At 35.6% G+C, this 19,590-nt stretch overlaps 1 protein-coding gene across 4 annotated transcripts in view; it reads right to left on the bottom strand.

The window, feature by feature from the left end:
• The window catches only part of PSD3 (pleckstrin and Sec7 domain containing 3), a 765,972-nt gene that overhangs the window by 643,407 nt on the left and 102,975 nt on the right, over positions 1-19,590 (bottom strand). For 3 of the 4 annotated variants that reach the window (XM_074209082.1, XM_074209077.1, XM_074209080.1), the window contains exon 2: positions 3,482-3,555. The exons of the other annotated variant lie outside the window; for it this stretch is intronic. The gene's annotated coding sequence lies outside the window, so the exon portion shown is untranslated. The remainder of the gene's footprint in view (positions 1-3,481; positions 3,556-19,590) is intronic. 4 annotated transcript variants of the gene reach the window in all.

Here is a 19,590-nt window from a genome sequence, read left to right as displayed (position 1 = left end):
TGAGTTCAAATCTGGTTTCAGGCATTTACTAGTTGTGTGACCCTGTACAAGTTACTTAACCCTGTTGGCCTTTGTTTCCCCATATATAAAATTAGCTGGAGAAGGAAATAGCAAATGACTTTGCCAAGAACGCCACAAAAGGAATCACAAAGAGTTGAACATGACTGAAAACAACTGAACAATAACATATTAAAGGCATCCTTAGTTCCTTGCAAGGAAAAGGCAAGTTTTTGTCATAAACTTTCTCCAGTAGACCATATCTTTCCCATTATAATCTGTGAACATGGGTTTTGTAATAACATAGTGTGTCTCAGAACTTTCCTTTTCCAGAGGGGAGCTGGACAATAGAGTTAAACAACAACCAGTCAATCAGAAGAATTTCTAAGGTTTAGAGCTGATTGACATACCAGTGATCCTTTGTTATTTGGATGCTGCCAGATGTTTTGTTGCTGCTAGATGATTTGGAGCTGCCAGAACCCACAGAATCAACCTTGATTAGATCAAGGGCAACCTTGAGGAGTAACTAAAAACTCAGGACTTTTCTTGGGACTTTCTAAACATCCTGTTCCCTGGGCTTATTATGTCTACAAATATCTTTTCCCTTATCCCCCATATCCCACCTGAAAGCCTCTAAAATTTATTATATTTATTAATATTGCACCCCTTTCTACCCTCTTTGAGCAGCTGAGAACTCTCCTCTGATCCATTGCAAATTTTTCTCTCCCTTGTATATTAATAAATTTTGTAATTTATATTCAAACTCTTGTTTCATTTAAGGTCCCTTTATGGGTCTGAGGTCTTCTTTCAACATATCATTAACTGAAAGATGAACAGAATACAAGATCCCACTGTGCTTATTGTTTATAGATCATAAAAAACATTTTTTTTATTTGGTAGGTTTAAAACAACAACAACGTTCTGAAAGTTCTCTTCTAACAAAGGGTCTCTCATACATCATATTAAAGTTCTTAGAAAAATATGGGCAGTTAAGTGGTGCTTAGACTAGAATAAGGAAGATAAATTTTCCTGAGTTCAAATCTGGCATTAGACACTCACTAACCCTGGACAATTCACTTAATCCTGTTTGCCTCAGTTTTTCGATCTTGTAAAATGAACTAGAGAAGGAAATGACAAAACACTCCAATATCTTTGCCAAGAAAATTCCAAATGAGGTCATGAAGAATCAGAAACAACTACAAATCTTGTTCAATGAATATCAGGGTGAGGCATAAAACAAAAAAAAAAAAAGCATGGAAGATCCCCAACACATTGGGTAGATCCATTAGGAAGTTGGAGGAAGATATCAACAAGAGTCAGATATGATGAACAGACATGGAAGGGTTCAATGAACAGAGCATCCGCATCAATAAGATCAAGTAGTCGTGTGTAGTGAAAAGAACATACATTTGAATTTGTCTCTTGGTTCAAATCATGGCTCTGCTATTTACTTCCTGGATGATTTTGGTTAAATCATTCCCCATATGTACTTTGAAAGTTTTAGAGTATTAAATTTCAGCTCTAAAGCTATGTTTCTATGATCCAAGTTTAATTGCTAAAGGCAACAATGACTACGGTTATTTATTTTATATGTAATTAGTGATGTTTTATTTATTCTGTGTTTATGTAGAAACTGAGAAATTAAGTCACTTAATCATGATCACACAGCTAGTAAGTATCAGTGGTAGGACTTGACTGCAATTGTCCATTGTTGAAGTATACACACAGGACCAGACTGGACCACATTTCTCTCTCTCTCTACCAGAACTTGACCCATTGATTGGTTGAAACTATTGAACTTATGGGAAGACACTAAATCAGAAAGAGCAGTACTAAGTACTGTTTATCCTTTTTATGCTATAGCTTTTCTTAATTTTGAAAAGACAACAGATTGAGTACATATAATTTCCGTCTCTTTATCATTTATATTTATTGTTGTTTAGTAGTTTTCAGTTGTATCTGACTGTTCATGACCCCATTTGGAGTCTTCCTTTACAAGGACATTGGAGTGGTTAGTAAGTCCCTCTCCAAAGCATTTCACGAGTAAGAAAACTGAGGCAAATATGGTTATGTAACTTGTCCAAGGTCAGGCAGCTGTTAAGTATCTGAGTTGGGATTTGAACTCAGATCTTCCAACTCCAGGCTTGACATCCTAACCACTGCGCCACTTAACTGTTTTTATCATTTACTTAAGATATAAGAAATCAGATAGGTGGTGGTCATGGCACCTGAATAAGCTTTTATTGAGTGCCTAATATTTACAAAGCATTGTGCTAAGTGCTAGGGATTTGAATAGGACAACAAGATAGATTCTGTTTACAGGTTAAGACAAGGGAAGACAATACATTCTAGCTGGAGCCAACACAAATGAAAGGATGAAAATCTTCACTTTTGCATACTGTTTTGGGAAAGAATTTAGAGGTGGAAGGGAGTATGGAGATCATTTAGTGGAATTTCCTCATTTTATAGTGAGGAAACTGAGACTTGGGAAGGCAAAGCCACTTGTCCAAGGTCACCCAGCTGGTAAACGACTCACAGAGATGAAGGCAGGATCTTCTGATTTTTAAGTGCAGAGCTCTTTCCAGTATCCCACATTGCCTTGTAGAAAACAGCAGCAACACTGTCAAACAAAGTCTTTGTTTTTCTTTCAAATACCACTTGAAAGAAAAACATGAGGAGGGGGGAACAGAAAATTACTTAAAAAGCACTACTGTTTCCAAACAGAATGCCTTTCATTAGGCCCATGCAGCTGTTTAAATATGGAAAAGTATTGGTTATTCTCCTTAGAACATAGAATGTCAGATATGAATAGGACCATAGAGTTCATCTAATCTTATCCCCTTATTTCAACAGAGAAGGAAACAGAGGACAAGAAAGGAGAAGGGATGTAGACCAGGTCACACAGCTAGCCAATGGCAATGATAGAACTGAGGGGCATTGAATCCATGGAGCACTGGTTGAAAGAACTGGGTATGTCCAGCCTAGACAAAAGTAGACTGAGTATTAGGGATGGAAAAGAAGGTGGGAAATGATAGCTTTATTTATTAAAGTTTTGAAGGGTTGTCATGTGAAGAAGCAATTCTCATCCTTTCTGACCTAAAGGGCAGAACCAAAAGTCAGGGATAGAAATTTAGAGACCAGTTTAGACCTGGAGGCAAGAAAATCTGAGTTCAAATCTGGCTTTAGACACTTACTCCCTGTGTATGGGCCACTCACTTAATCTCTTTTTGCCTCAGTTAAATCAACTTTAAAATGGGGATAATAATGGCATTCACCTTGTAGGATTGTTGTGATGATCAAATGAGATAATATTTGTAAACACTTAGCACAATAGGAGCTAAACAGATGCTTGTTTATTTTCTTTCCTTCTCTCTTCCTTACTTCCTTCCTTCCTTCCTCCCTCCCTCCCTTTACAAATTCAAATTCCTGGGAAGTCTCTAGTTTGGTATGAATGAGTTAATCAGAAGCTTTCTTTCTGCAATACCACTTAAGAATTTCCTACAGACTCTTCTTTCTTCTCCTTTCACCTCCACTCCTCTGTTTAGTCCCTTTTTGAACCTAGAACATAAACAAGAAAAAGATAAATTTCACCATATTTACAGTTTGCAGAGGATAGCCTCACTAACAACCAACAGCTTAAATGTATTAGAAAAAATTCATAAATATGAAGGCAGCTAGTGATAATGATTCATATTTGTGAATGGTTTAAAAATTGTTTGAATGATCCACCTACAGACTTTTTTCCTCCTGATCAGTTCTACCTATTGTAACTACTGAAGTTGATCAGGACCTTGAAGGATAACTTATGTTTTTGTTTCTCATTGGTACCCAAGATGAAAGACTTCAGTATCTAAATAGACATCTTACTGTGATGAGTCCTTATGTACTTAGTAAGTCTGGGGTTTAGGATAGATACAGTCTGTCACTGAAGTTTTTCCCAAAGAGTTTTTAGCTTGATAGCTCTTGCCAGAGCTTGTATGCAGATAGCTAAGCCTCCAAGAACCAAGCTAATAAGTGTTATATCCCAGGGTACTGAAAGAATTGGCCCATGGGTTTGCTAAGATTTTATTATTATCTGAGAGGTTATCTAGGACTGATACATAACAGATAGAGTGCTAACATTGGAATCAGAAGACCTACATCATATGCTGCCTTGCTAATTACTACCTGTTTTACCATAGTAAAGTTACTTCACCTTTTTCTTTTTTTGAATAATTTTTTTTGTTTATTATATATTATTACAAAAATCTTGTTGTGAGAGTAATCACAAACCCCCTGCCCCCCTCAAGAATATATATAGAGAGAGGGGGAAAAAAGTGTACTTCAGTCTGTGTTCAGATTCCAATAACTCTGTTTCTGGGATGAGTTCCCTTCCTCATCACAGCCACCAGAGAAGTTGCTTCAATATTTTTCCCACAGTTGCTATTACTAGCTATATTTCCCTCTACTCTATTCCTCCCCACTCTCATTTACTCCATTTTCACTCTCCTTTCATCCTGTCCCTGTTCAGAAGTGAGTTGTATCTGAGTACCCTTTTTCACAATCTTCCCTCTCTTTCTATCACCTACACCCCCTTCCCTCCTCCCATTCCCTCTTATCACATCCCTTTCCTCTCATTTTTCTCTAAGATAGATTTCTATACCCTATTAAGTGTGTATGTTATTTCCTCTCTGAGCCATTTCTGATGAGAATGAAAGCTCACTCACTTGCTTTCCCCCATTCCTCTTCATTGTCAAAGCTTTTTCTTGACTCATGTAAAATTTCTTAGCTTCTTCTTCCTCTCATTTCTCTTCCTCCCAGTACTTTCCCATTGACTGCAGTTTTTTACTACATTATACCACTTTATTCAGCTCCTTCCTGTTACTTTTCTATATATACTCCTTCTAACTGCTCTGATGAATGAGAAAGTTCATATGAGTTATCAGTATCATCTTCCCCTTTCAGGAATACAAACAGACCAATATCATTAAGTTCCTCATAATTAGTTCTTCTCATCCACCCCCTCTATGGTTCACCTGTGTCCTGTACTTGGAGATCAAACTTTCTGTTCAGCTCTGTTTGTTTCAATAGGAAAGTTTCAAAGTCCCCCGTTTCATTGAAAGTCCATCTTTTCCTCTGAAAGAGGATGTACAGTTTTACTGTGTAGTTGATTCTCGGTTATAAAACAAGATCTTTGCCTTCTAGAATATCATATTCCAAGCCCTACAAGCCCTTAATGTAGATGCTACCAGATCCTGTGTAATCCTGACTATAGAGCCACAGTAGTTGAATTGCTTTTTTCTGACAGCTCTTAGTATTTTCCCTTTGACTTGGGAGTTTTGGAGTTTGGCTATAATACTCCTGGAAGTTTTTCTTTTGGGATCTCTTCCAGGAGGTGATTGGTGAATTCCCTCAATTTCTATTTTACCCTCTGCTTCTAGGATCTCAGGGCAATTTTGCTGTATTATTTCTTGAAAAATGAAGTCTAGGCTCTTTTCCTGGTCATGACTTTCAGGTAACCCAATAATTTTAAAATTATTTCTCCTGGATCTGTTTTCAAGGTCAGTTGTTTTTCCAATGAGAAATTTCACATTTTCTTCTAATTTTTTTGTACAGTTTTATTTCTTCCTGAGTTCTCAAAAAGCCATCAACTTCCTTTAGTTCCATTCTGCATTTGAAGGCATTATTTTCCTCAGAGAGGTTTTTAATCTCCTTTTCCAGCTGACCAATTCAGATTTTTAAGGTATTCTTCTCCTCATTTGCCTTTTGTTTTGCTTTTTTCCATTTGGCCTAAATTAATTTTTAACATGTTATTTTCTTCAGTATTGTTTTGTATTTCTTTTACCAAGTTGTTGACTTGGTTTTCATGATTTATCTGCATTGCTCTCATTTTTCCTCCCAATTTTTCCTCTACCTCCCTTAATTGCTTTACAAAGTCTTTTTTTTTTTTTTGGCAGACTTCCGGACAGAGTCAAGATGGTGGCGTGAAGCTAACAAGTTCCTGGAGCCTTTACCTACCAGAGATACATGAGGTCTCTACTCTGACATTCACACTACAGATCCCACCAAGAAAAAGAGAAGATTAAAAGAAGTTTTCAACTGCAGACATTGTGGATAATCTTCAGTGAAGGTCTGTCTCTTTGGGGGAAAAGGGGAAGAAAAGTCCAGGAGGCAGGAGAACAGGGAAAGCCAGCAAGAGGCTTTTAGCCACAGTGCAACGCAGGTCTCAATAGCTTAAATATAACAGAAGTCCCAGAAGCTGGATAGCAAGCCAGCAGAGAGGATTCCCAACCCCAAACAAAGTTTGAACCCAGAAACACTGGGGTAAAAAATAGGACTGGGTGGGAACAATCCTCTGTTAAGTCAGAAACTGGACATAAAGGTGGTGGTGGGGAACCTCTGCAAAGGCAAGGCCCATAGGCAACATCTTGGCTAACAACAAATCAGGGATCAGACCCCAGTCCTAACAAAATAAAAGCTTGGATCTATACTCCATATACCCAGGAGCAGAACTACAACAACAAAGATGAGCATTAAAAGTTATAAGAGTACTCACTATAGAAAAATACTTCACAGATAAAGATGACAGCAATGCCATGTCTGAAGAAGAAAGCTGTGAAACATCACTCATGGGAGAAGTATCAGAACAGTCTATAAATTGGACTCAAATACAAAAACTCATCAAAGTATTTAAAAAAGACTTCAAAAACCAAAGAAGAGAAGAAGAAAAATGGAAAAAAGAAATGGAAGTGGTGCAGGAAAATTGTGGTAAGTTGACCAGAAAATTCAACACCTTTAAAAAGGAAACACAAAAGGTCACTGAAGAAAATAAAATTCTAAAAACTAGAAATGAACAGTTAGAAACCAATGAATCTACAAGACTACAAGATTCCATCAAACAAAATAAAAAGGCTGAAAAAATTGAAGAAAATGTAAAGTACCTTCTAGGGAAAATGAATGACTAGAAAACAGATCCAAGAAAGAAAATCTACACATCATTGGACTACTAGAAAGCCTGGACTAATAAAAGAACCTGGAAAACATCATGCAGGAAATTATAAGGGAAAACTGCTCCAATCGGCTAGAACAAGATAACAATATAACAATTGAAAGAACTCTCCCCCCTAGAAAGAGACCCCAGGATAAAAACTCTCAGGACTGTAATAGCCACATTCTAAAACCCTCAAATAAAAGGGAGAATATTGCAAACAGCAAAAAGAAAACAATTTAAATACAAAGAGAACACAATCAGACTAACAAATGACCCATCAGCCTCAACAATGAAGTATGGAAGAACTGGAATTTCAGAGAGCTAAGGATATGGGATCTGGGATTACAACCCAGAATGTACTACCTGCAAAATTCAGCATATATTTTGAGGAAAAAGATGGATGTTTAATGAAATTACAGGACTTCCAGAATTTCCTGACACAAAGACCAGAACTGAACAGAGAATTCAATTGCCAAATACATGACTGAAGAATTATATTAAAAAGGTAAATGAAAATTGGGACTGAAAAAACAAAACTGTTTTAAACAAATATTGGTCTCTAAAAGGAAAGATATAACAATTTTAACTTACTAGAACTTTACTTCTTTAAGGTTAATTAGAGAGTAGAATATAATTGAAGAGAATGAACTTAAGGGATAAAAGTTTAATTGGGTCTTGTCTCTCAATTGAAGAGGTCCAAGATCACATCACTATGTTTGAGATAAGAACCCCTGAAAAAAGCAGGAGTGCCAACTTTCACTTAAGTATCTCATTACACTCTGATTGGCTTTAATCACAAGATGCTAAGCACCTTGTCTAATTGAGGGCATCATAAACTTCAAGAACCTGAGACATTGTCTCTAATACTTTACAATCATTTGTAAAGTTTTGAATGAGACCAGAGCCTCCCAGTACTTAGAGATATTCAATATACTTTCAGTTAATTAGATCAGGATGCTTCACTTAAGAAGGGGTTAAGTACCCTGGGGGATGGGGGTAGTAAAGTGGGATAGATAAAGGGCCTTGGCTCACTTAACAAGGTGTTAAGTACCCTGGGTAGGGGGGAGGTAAAGTGGGTAAGAAAATAGGTCAGGGGGGAGGGGCACAAAAAGTTCAAGAAATGATATGGCTTTGGAGGATATTTTGATTTGTGAAGACAATGGTGTGTACTTGAAAGCTATTTGTAAAGGGGGGTAAGGTAAAAAATGATTATAATTTGATGTAATTTGAGTCAATGTTGCTTATCAAACAGTCAAGTAAACAATCTGTAATGATATCTTGATAACAATAGGAGCTTATCAATCATATTAGACCACCAAGGGAAGAGGCAAAAAGATTTATAATTTTCGAGGGAAAGAAGGGAGAATCTGAATGCTGTGTAAATTCTATTCAATAGATTTAGCCCAGTGAAGAAATAAACCCACTTGGGTTTAAAAATCTAACTTAATCTACCAAGAAGGGAGGACTGGGAAAGGGGAAGATAAGAGAAGAAGGGACTGATAAAAGAAAAGGGAAGATATAAGTGAAAATAAACTGAAATTTAAATTAAAAAAAAATCAAAGGGGAAAGAGTAAAATTTTGGTGAGGAGGAATAAGAGAAAAGGAAAGAGAAAAATAAAAATAGAGAAGGATAGCATAGAGGAAAATACAGAATTAGTAATCTTAACTGTAAATGTGAATGGTATGAATTGTCCCATAAAATGGAAACAGCAGAATAGATTAAAAACCAGAATCCTACAATATATTGTTTACAAGAAACACATTTGAAGCAGAAAGATAAAAGTTAAAGGTAAAAAGTTGGACTAAAATATATTATGCCTCAGCTGAAATAAAAAAATCTGGGGTAGGGGTTCTAATCTCAGACAAAGTAAAAGCAAAAATCAATCTCATTAAAAGGGTTAAGGAAGGAAACTACATATTACTACTTCTTCCACCACTGGAAATAAAGTTACATCATTACTAAACATGTATGTACCTAGGGGGATAGTTTCCAGATTCTTAGAGGAAAATCTAAGTGAATTACAAGGAGAAATAGACAGCAAAACTTTAATAATGGGAGACCTCAACCTCCCTCTCTCAGACCTAGATCAATCTAACAACAAAATAAAGAAGAAGGAAGTTAAGAAAGTGAATGAAATCTTAGAAAACTTAGCTATGATAGACCTCTGGAGAAAACTTAATGGGGACAGAAAAGAATATACCTTATTTTTGGCAGTACATGGCACCTTCAACAAAATTGACCATGTACTAAAGCACAAAAACTTTAAAATCAAATATAGAAAGGCAGAAATAATAAATACACGCTTTTCAGATCATGATGCAATAAAAATTACATGTAATAAAGGATCAGGGAAAAATAAACCAAGAACAATTTGAAAATTCAATTACTTTATCTTAAATAATGGTTGGATCAAACATCAAATAATAGAAATAATCAATAATTATATCCAAGGAAATGATAATAATAAGACATCATACCAAAATTTATGGGATGCAGCCAAGACAGTTTTGAGGGTAAACTTTATATCTCTAACTGCCTATATGAATAAAATCGAGAAAGAGGAGATCAATGAATTGGGTATACAACTAATAAAATTAGAAAAAGAACAAATTAAACATCCCCAATTAAACCAAACTAGAAATTCTGAAAATCAAGGAGGAGATTAATAAAATAGAAAGCCAAAAAACCCATTGAACTCATAAAGAGTTGGTTTTATGAAATAGCCAATAAAATAGACAAACCTCTGGTTAATCTGATTTTAAAAAAAGAGAGAAGATAACCAAATAACCAGTATCAAAAAAGAAAAGAGTGAACTAACTACTAATGAGGAGAAAATTAAAGAGATAATTAGGAGCTACTTTGCCAAACTGTATGACAATAAATTGGAAAACTTGAGTGAAATGGATGAATATTTACAAAAATACAAACTGTCTAGATTAACAGAAGAGGAAATGAATTACTTAAATAACCCCATTTCAGAAAAAGAACTCCCTAAGAAAAAGTCTCCAGGTCCAGATGGATTTATAAGTGAATTCTACCAAACATTTAAGGAACAATTAATTCCTATTCTACATAAACTATTTTAAAAAATAGGAGAGGAAGGAGTTCTGCCAAACTCCTTTTATGACATGAACATAGTGCTGATACCTAAACCAGGAAGAACCAAAACAAAGAAAATTATAGACCAATCTCCCTAATGAATATTGATGCAAAAATCTTAAATAAAATTTTAGCAAAGAAACTACAGCAGTTATTACCAGGATAATATATCAGATTGGTTGAATTTATAGCACCAGGCAGGCAGGGTTGGTTCAATATTAGGAAAATACTCAACATAATTAAACATATCAATAGTAAAACCATTCAGAAATAATATGATTATCTCAATAGATGCTGAAAAAGCCTTCAATAAAATGCAACATTCATTCCTATTAAAAACACTAGAAAGTATAGAAATAAATGGAGTTTTCCTTAAAATAATAAATAGTAACTATCTAAAACATCAACAAATATTATATTTAATGGGCATAAACTCAGATTTCAAATAAATTTAGGAATAAGACAAGAATGCCCACTCTCACCATTACTATTCAATATAGTGTTAGAAACTCTAGCAGTAGCAATGAGAGAAGAAAAAGAAATGAAGGAAAAAGAATAGGCAATGAGGAAACAAAACTTTCACTCTTCACAGATGATATGATGGTATACCTAGAGAACTCAAGACAATCATCTAAAAACTCCTTGAAACTATTAACAAATTCAGCAAACTGGCAGGATATAAAATAAACCCACATAAATCATCAACATTTCTATATATGAACCACAAAACCAAGAACAAAAGATAGAAAGAAAAATTCCATTTAAAATAACTGTAGAGTACATTAAATACTCAGGAATCTACCTCCCAATACCAGAAATTGTATGAACACAATTATAAAGCTCTCAATTGGAAAAATGTCAAACGCTCATGGTTAGGTTGAGTTAACATAATAAAAATGACAATTCTACCCAAATTAAATTACTTATTCAGTGCCAGATCAATCAAATTACCAAATAAATACTTTACTGAGCTAGGAAAAAATAGTAACAAAATTCATCTGGAGTAACAAAAAGCAAGAATAGTAAGGGAACTGTTGAAAAAAAATGTAAAGGAAGGTGGCCTAATTATACCAGATCTAAAACTGTACTATAAAGTGGCAGTCATCAAAACTGCCTGGTGCTGGTTAAGAAAGAGTAATGGATCAGTGGATTAGAATAGGTTCAAAAGAAAATGCAGTAAACGATTACAGTAATATATTATTTGACAAACCCACAGATATCAGTCTCTGGGATAAGAACTCACTATTTGACAAAAATTGTGGAAAAATTGGAAAATAGGGTGGCAAAAACTAGGCATAGATCCACATCTCACACCCTATACCAAAATAAGGTCAAAATGGGTACAGGATTTAGACATAAAGAGCAATACCATAGATAAATTACTAAACTAAAAAATATTCCATTTGATCTATGGAAAAGGGATAAATTTATGATCAAACAAGAATTAGAGGACATTATAAATGGCAAAATGAATGATTTTGACTATATTAAATCAAAAAGTTTTTGCACTAATAAAATCAATGCTGCCAAAATTAGAAGAAAAGTGGAAAGCTGGGAAACAAACTTCACAAACAGGAGTTTGATAAAAGTCTCTTTTCTAAAATCTATAGAGAATTGTATCACATTTTTAAGGTCACATGTCATTCCCCAATTGATAAATGGTCAAGAAATATGAACAGTTTTTAAATGAAGAAATTAAATTTATATATAAGCATATGAAAAAATGCTCCAAATCACTTTTGATTATAGAAATGCAAATTAAAAAACAATGAGGTGTCATCATCTCACACCTATTAGATTAGCCCAGATGAAAAAATGGGAATATGATCAATGTTGGAGAGATTGTAGGAGGATTGGGACATTGATGCATTGCTGGTAGAGTTGTGAATGGATCCAATCTTTCTGGAGAGCAACATGGAATTATGCCCAAAGAGCAATAAAACTGTTCATACCTATTGACCTAGCAATACAAATTTTAGGGTTATATCCAGAAGAAATTGTAAAAAATGGAAAAAGTCCTACATGTTCCAAAATATTCATAGCAGCCCTTTTTGTAGTGGCAAAGAATTGGAAACTGAGGAGATGGGGGAAATGGCTAAACAAATTTTGGTACATGAATACTATGGAATATTATTGTTCTATAAGAAACAATAAATTGTTAGACTCTAGAGAAGCATGGAATGATTTATAGGGTCTGATGCTGAGTGAAGGGAATGGAACCAAAAGAACAATTTGCACATCAACATTATGAGATGAACAACCTTGATGGAAGCAACTCCTCTCAGCATCCAAAGAGCTAGGACAACCATATTTGACAGATTATGGAGTATATTATCCCCAACCAGAGGAAGAAAAACAAAATAAAACCAAATACACAGAAAAAAACACCTCTACTGAATCTGATGAACACTTTATAAAAATTATCTATATCTATATCTATATATATCTTTCCCTCAATCCTAATTCCTCATGCCAAAAACTACTAATTTGTAAATATGTTTAACAAAATATGTATGAAATATGTATGTAAAATGTTAACCTGATCATTCTCAACTGGGGGTGGGTGGGAAGGGAAGGTGGAGGGAAACTTTGTAACTTGGAAATATACATGCACAAATGGATGGAAATAAAGAAAAAAAATAGAAAGAAGGAAAAAAACCCAATGTCATTTTTTGAGCTCATCCATAGCCTGAGCCCATTTTCTATTTTTCTTGGAAGTTTTGGATACAGAAGCTTCTATTTTGTCATCATCTGAGAATGTATTTTGGTCCTCCATGGGATCAAAGTAATTTTCTATGGTCCAATTCTTCTTTTTCTGTTGTCGGCTCATTTCCTTAGCCTATGACTGATTTAACACACTTCTAAGGATTTGGGGGACAACCCACAGGGATCTTAATTCCTCCAAGGTCTTATGAGAGGCTCTGACTGCTCTCTTGCCTGTGTTTAGGCCCTCCCCTCTGCCCTGGAGCTGTGTGAAAATAGTCCCTGCTTGGCAATGGTGATTGGGAGCCAAACTGCATCCTGGATCTGAGTGAGACAAAACAACTGAGTCCTGCCCCAGGGAGAGCAGAGAGACTTTCAGGTATACCCTTTTCTCTTTGTTAGTTTTGATCTTTCATGCCAATTTCTACCCTCAGTTGTCTTTAAGTTAAACATCTTACCTTGTGTGAGAAAATGTGTATCTATAATAAAACCAATTGTTTTTAGTATTATGGACTGTTTCTTCTGGGAATTCTCTCCAAGACATCTAGAATAGACTGGAATAGGAATAATAAAGGAATGTTGGTAAACAAGGAATATAATCAGTGAATTCAAAGCCTCTGTATGATTTCATCACATGCCAGGCTAGGTTGAATGATGAAAGTGGAAACCATATTCCCAAAATTTTAGAACAGTGAGAAGAGAGGATTTGGGGGCAGTATTTTCAATGAATTTAATGGAGAAGAGGAAAGATAACTAATGGGAACAATAGGACCTAATGAGGGTTGGAGTTTTTTTTTTGGGGGGGGTATAACACTAGGGAAGGAAACAGTGCATAGGGAGGGACAAAAAAGTAAGGTCAATCTGTTTAAGAAGATGGGAGGAATGAGATCATGAGTACATTGAGATAGATCACCTTGGGAAGGAGTGTTCTGTCAGTGATGACATGTTTCTTCCCCTCCTGTATTCAATTAGTCCATACTGTAGAATGTATGTATTAAAATATATAACATATTCAACATTTTCCTTTCACATTGCCATAAATCATTTTAATAATATTTTTATGATGCTAACCTATTGAAATGAAAGGAAAATGCTTTTTTTTCTTTTTTTTACAGATAGCTGTTTTGTTCTCTTCTATTTAGAACATTCCTTCAAGATAAATTTACTCTATATTTCATACTTATCAAGGGGGCTAACATAACTACTTTTATCTTACAGATTAAACTAAGACATATTTGACTGGCTTCCCCCCAAAAAATCATTCATTTTACAGTAACTACAGGCTTCCAGCAAATAATGGAACACCACCTCCAACATCCAGTTGGGAGGTGATGTTTCATGGGGTTTAAAGAAATAGTTAAAGATCCACCTATGGGACTTTAAATGAATGTCTTTAAAGCATAGGAAATGACTTTTTCTCCCCACTGTTATTTTCCCTTCAAATAAGGCCCAGGAATGAAATAGGTCCTTCTGTAATTGTTCTACATTCTTTATTTAAAATACATAGTTTTAGGAACAATGCCGCAATAGGGTATCTGTTTAAAAGCCCTTGCTAGCAGTGAAGCTATTGAAGGGAATCTGAGAAAACACCTTCCTGCTCACAGAACTCCTTGTTTCTAATCTAGAAAGAAGACTGTTGTTGCCCTGTGCTTTGGGACCTCAGTTTTTGTTTTTCTTAATTAAAAACCAAAAAAAGCTCTTTGATCTTTGATTCTTTAAACTGTACAAGGTATATTCTAATTGCTTGAAATAATTCTACCCCTTCTTCCCCCTCCCCTCCTTTCCCTGCTTCTCTTCCTCCCCTCTGCCTCCGCTTCATTTAAGCTCTGATAACCTGAATAAACTGTGCCTTTAGACTTGGCAGACAGTTTATCCTGAATAAGACTACCTATCTGCCAAGATCAAAGAAACTTGATTTGGAAGGAATGGTTCCACAGATTTAAAAATAACTGACCATATGGCATACTTCCCACCCCCTCCCCTCCCCAATTTTAGCAGAAAGACACATTCAAAAGTGATTAACTCCAGATCTACAAATTGTAGACATTTCCCAGTCACTGGACATGTATATACTGACTTTCATACCTTAAGAACTGGTGCTACCTCAAATAGAGTAAATTACAATCCTTGCACACGTTAGTAGATGGCCTCATGTCTTGCTGTGACCAAAATTAAATAGATAAATGAAGGGACAAACATGTATGAATAATGAATAAATAGATATCAAATAAGTAAGCAACAAATTAATGAATGAATGATTAAACAAATGGCTGGTAGTTGGTTGTTGTCTTCAGTGCTTGAAGAGGATCAAAATGATATCTCTTTGCTGGGGTTAAGGTACAATATGTCTGACTGTGACTGATCAGACCAATACAGGCTTGGAAGGTTCTATCACAAGTTGGACACAAATAGATTTTATGAACATTTGGAGTGGAGATGTCTCTAAATTTATGCATCTCATGTTTATTTTGAGCTACTGAAATTCTGCTTTACTCTTAGAGCTCAGCACCTTCTCTGATGTAGTGGTCTATGCTAGGTGGTCCTGTGCCAGTGTCTTTTATGTCTTACAATAGATTCCAAAGTTCTCCAGGTAGACCTTGAGAGTTTCCTTATATCATTTCTTCTGAATTCTATGTAAGCTCTTGCCTTGTGTGAGTTCTCTGTAAAATAGCATTTTTAGGCAAATGGACTTTTGGCATTAGAACAATGGATTTTGCTCTTTGCAGCAGAGTTTGAATGTCTGGAAACTCAGTTCAAAAAAGAACTTCAGTATCTGGTACTGTATCTTGCCAGGTGATCTTCAGAATCTTCTTAACACAATCCAAATGGAAGTGATTCAGTTTCCTAGCATGATGCTGGCAGATTGTCCAGGTTTCAAGGTATACAGTGAGGTCAGCACAACAGTCCATAGACCTTCAGTTTGGTAGACAGTCTAATATCTCTTCCACACTTTCCTTCAGAGACTTGGTCTTTCATGGAAGACTAGTATTGGCAATAGCCCTTGCATAACCAAGTACTAAGTGTTCCATAGTGCATGCTTCAGTCATTTTCATGCTCATTGGGGGGAAGTCTTCACATGCTTAGTGTAGACACTCCTCTAACTCACTGAAGGCTGGGGACCCCTTCCTTACCCTCAATCTGATTTAGCCCGTCTGTCAAGATGGTCTACTGCAGTGTGACCACTGCCCATGCTACGGTTTCTTGGAACCACAGGTGAGAATTTAGGTAAATCAGATGGACCCCAAAAGTGGATGAGGAGCCTTCACATGGAAGGTACTAGTCTTCCATGAAAACCCTACATTCCACTTAAATAAATAGAGGAATAAGTAAATAAATAAATACAAAAGCAAATAAGCCTACCAATTAGTGAATCACAAATAGATAAAAGGATGAATAAATGAATATCACCTAATGATCCTTCTTCTGCTGAGGGACTTCAGTATAGTTGTTTATTGTTCTTGACCTTGAGGCCTTCCTACCTTGATAATGCTTACTAGAGCTTGAATTCCATTATAATTGTCTTTGAGAATACAAGTTATCTCCATGCCGCCAGGAAGCATCAGAAATACTATAAATATTAGAACTTAACCAACTTAGAACATTTATTATTTATATATATATATATATAAATATATATTCAAGATATCTTTTAATAAATATATATTTATATATAACCTATTTATATCTATTTCTATGTGACTGTTCAAAGGGGGTGGAAACTATCAGTTTGTTCAACTTTTATTATTTTACTGTTGTTTTTAAAAAATAAGAGTGATCATAAAGAAAGGCTGAAGAGGGGCAGCTAGGTGGCGTAGTAGATAAAGCACCGGCCTTGGAGTCAGGAGTACCTGGGTTCAAATCTGGTCTCAGACACTTAATAATTACCTAGCTGTGTGGCCTTGGGCAAGCCACTTAACCCCATTTGCCTTGAAAAAACCTAAAAAACAAAAGGCTGAACAAATTGAGTTATATGAATGCAATGGAGTAATATTGATTGACAAGAAATAAAAGGAATATGAGGAACATTTGTATGAACTCATATAGCATGAAAGAAGCAGGAACAAAAGAACAATATACATGTAGCCTCATAAACAACTAAGCCTGTGGCCTAGGTATATTCTGAGAAATAGCTATGGAAAGACCTTCTCTGTGACCTGTAAAGATATTCTTTTAACATTTCCAAAATGAAAAAGTCCATCACCTTTAAGCCATGTCCCTGCACACGGGTGGTTAGGATGTAGAGACAGATTAGCTGATTTCCAGGGTGTAGTCAATATTTGAATCGAAATTCTTAATATCATTTAATACCTGTGTAATCTTAGGGCAAGTCACTTAACCTCTTCTAATCTCTGTTTTCCAACTGCAAAATGAGGGGTTAAAAGGGGACAGTTCTGTAAGTATTAATTCCCTGGTGTGTTCTGGGGATCCCCTAGGTTTTAGGGATATAAAATTTTAAAATGACTGCCCTCAAGGGATTTTTATGCTTTATAAGGGTATTAAAATATATGCACATTTAAACATGAACAAAAATAAAAAATAAATACATAATTACTGGAGGTGGGGGTTGGGTCTAATGACTGGCTTGTTGGAAGAGGTGCCATTTGAACTAAAATTTGACAATAGCCAGGGATTCCAAGAGGCAGAGATAAGGATTCTCCTAGTAGGATGCTGAGATGTCCAATCAGAGAGTAGCCAAGCAGAGGTCACTTGAGCCAAAAGGCTCAAGTTATTCTCTCCACACAGAGCAAAACAGCTCAAGATGACTCTTTAATAAAAGTAAACAAACATGGCCTTCTCTTCATTCACCAGCATTCTTTGTTGTCCAATCGTACCTCAGCATCTTCCTAGACAGCTGAGCCCCACAAAAACCTTCCCAGAGAGACAGATACTTCGAAAAGCTTTCTTGACAGAAGCAATACTTACAGCCTTCACCTGTCATTTTAACTCTTTTTTATGAAAAATAAGTTTTCTTCCCCTTTCTTTACTATATTGCTCTATGTAAAAGGGCAGTGTCTTAAAGGAATAGTATCTAGTAATGTATCCATAGAACATCCAAGCCCCAATTTACTCTTTTGTAAAATGGAGGTAATACAGGTAGTATCACCAACTGAGGCAGCTGGTACCACAGTAGATATGACACTGGACCTGGAACCTAGAAGACCTGAGTTCAAATTTGACCTCAGATACTTACTGGATGATACTTGTCCTTTGTCCTTTAGGAAGACCATGGCATCAGGGGAGGTGATGCCATGTCAAACACAAGAACTGGATTTGAGTGAGATGGATGCTGTGCTAAGTCACCAGCCTCACTTTCTCCTTCAGAGTCATCTGGGTCCAGTGGCCAGATATGAAACAAGATGACTAGAGATGGTGGTCCTGGATGTAAGGCAACCAGAATTAAGTAACTTTCCCAGGATCACTCAGCTACTAAGTTTGTCTTTTCTGAGTTCAGACCCAGTACCCTATTAACTGCCTCACCTAGCTGTCACTACTCTTTAAAACATGTCAAGTACTCTCATTTCCTGATCCCCTTACCTTGCTGGTAATGATTTCCTTGCAACCAATAAATCCATCGATCAAAAAATATTAAGAGTTTACTATGTGTTAAGCCTCGGGGATTAAAAAAAAGGTAAAAATCTGTCCCTGACCCCAAGAAACTTATATTCTTACCAGAGAGTCAACTTTATATAAGTAATAACAGACAAAACAGATGGAAGGAGTCACCTCACCCCAACCAGTGAGTTAAGGTGTAAGAGAAAGTATATACAGTTCTAGAAAAGATGGCAAGGGAAGCAGTGTCATTTGGAGGAAGCCAAGTCTCACTGAGTTTCAGAAGATAGATGAAAGAAAATTTACTACTTATGGAGTAAACATTTTAGAGGGCACAGTGAAATGAATTGGAAATGGTTTGTTACACTGGATATGAATGAGGGAGTAGAAAGCTGTGAAGAGGTTGGTTTATTCTTCTGCACTGAGAGAAGGTAGAGAAGATTAAAAGAGAGAGTTTGACAACTTTTGAGGAATAAATCTACATAGAGTATGTAGGTATGGACTGAAGTTCTTCAAGAAAGGGAGAAAGTTAATTAGTTTTAAAGTTATTCTTTCAAATGTGATCCTGTGGCAGGCAACAATTATGTCCCATGAGATTATAGCATAAAAAAGGTGTATGTTAAACCAAAAATTAAGATTATTTACAATGAGGAAACTCTAGAAGTGTTTCAAGTATAAGCAGGTATAAAGTAAAGATTCTATCTTCCTCCCTGGCTTATTTAACAAAGCTCTATAAATGTTAGTAATAACAGCAAGATTAGAGAAAAATATTAAAGGAATAAACAAAGTCAAAAGAAAAGAAATTTATCCCTATTTAGAATAAAGTATGGTTTCCTTAGAACTCCATAGAAAATCAGCAAAGAAACAAGTTGAGATAATTGATAGTTTCAAAAAAACTGAACACAAGAGAAACCCACAAAAATCAATGACATTTGTAGCCAAGAGTAAGTAATAGAAAGGGAAGTCCTATACAAAAGCTATAAAATAGCACAAAATATCTGGGAATAAATCTACTGGGACAAATGTAAGATTTTACAGAATTCTGAGAACTGACTTCATCAACCAGCTAGTACAACCTTTACATTAAAAGAAATCCCAACTTCTGCATATCTGACAAGTGGTCAACTAGTCTCTGCTTACAGACTTCAGAGTTCTTTTAGTTTGTTAGAGTATAAGTTCCTTGAGGGTAATGGTTGTCTTACTTGTTTCTCTATTCTAGGTATTTAGCACATTTGCTTACATATAGTAAGCATTTAATATATGCTTTTTT

Source organism: Macrotis lagotis, chromosome 1 (assembly GCF_037893015.1).
Source record: "Macrotis lagotis isolate mMagLag1 chromosome 1, bilby.v1.9.chrom.fasta, whole genome shotgun sequence".
Taxonomy (NCBI): Eukaryota; Metazoa; Chordata; class Mammalia; order Peramelemorphia; family Peramelidae; genus Macrotis; species Macrotis lagotis.
This window is presented reverse-complemented; position numbering and strand designations above follow the sequence as displayed.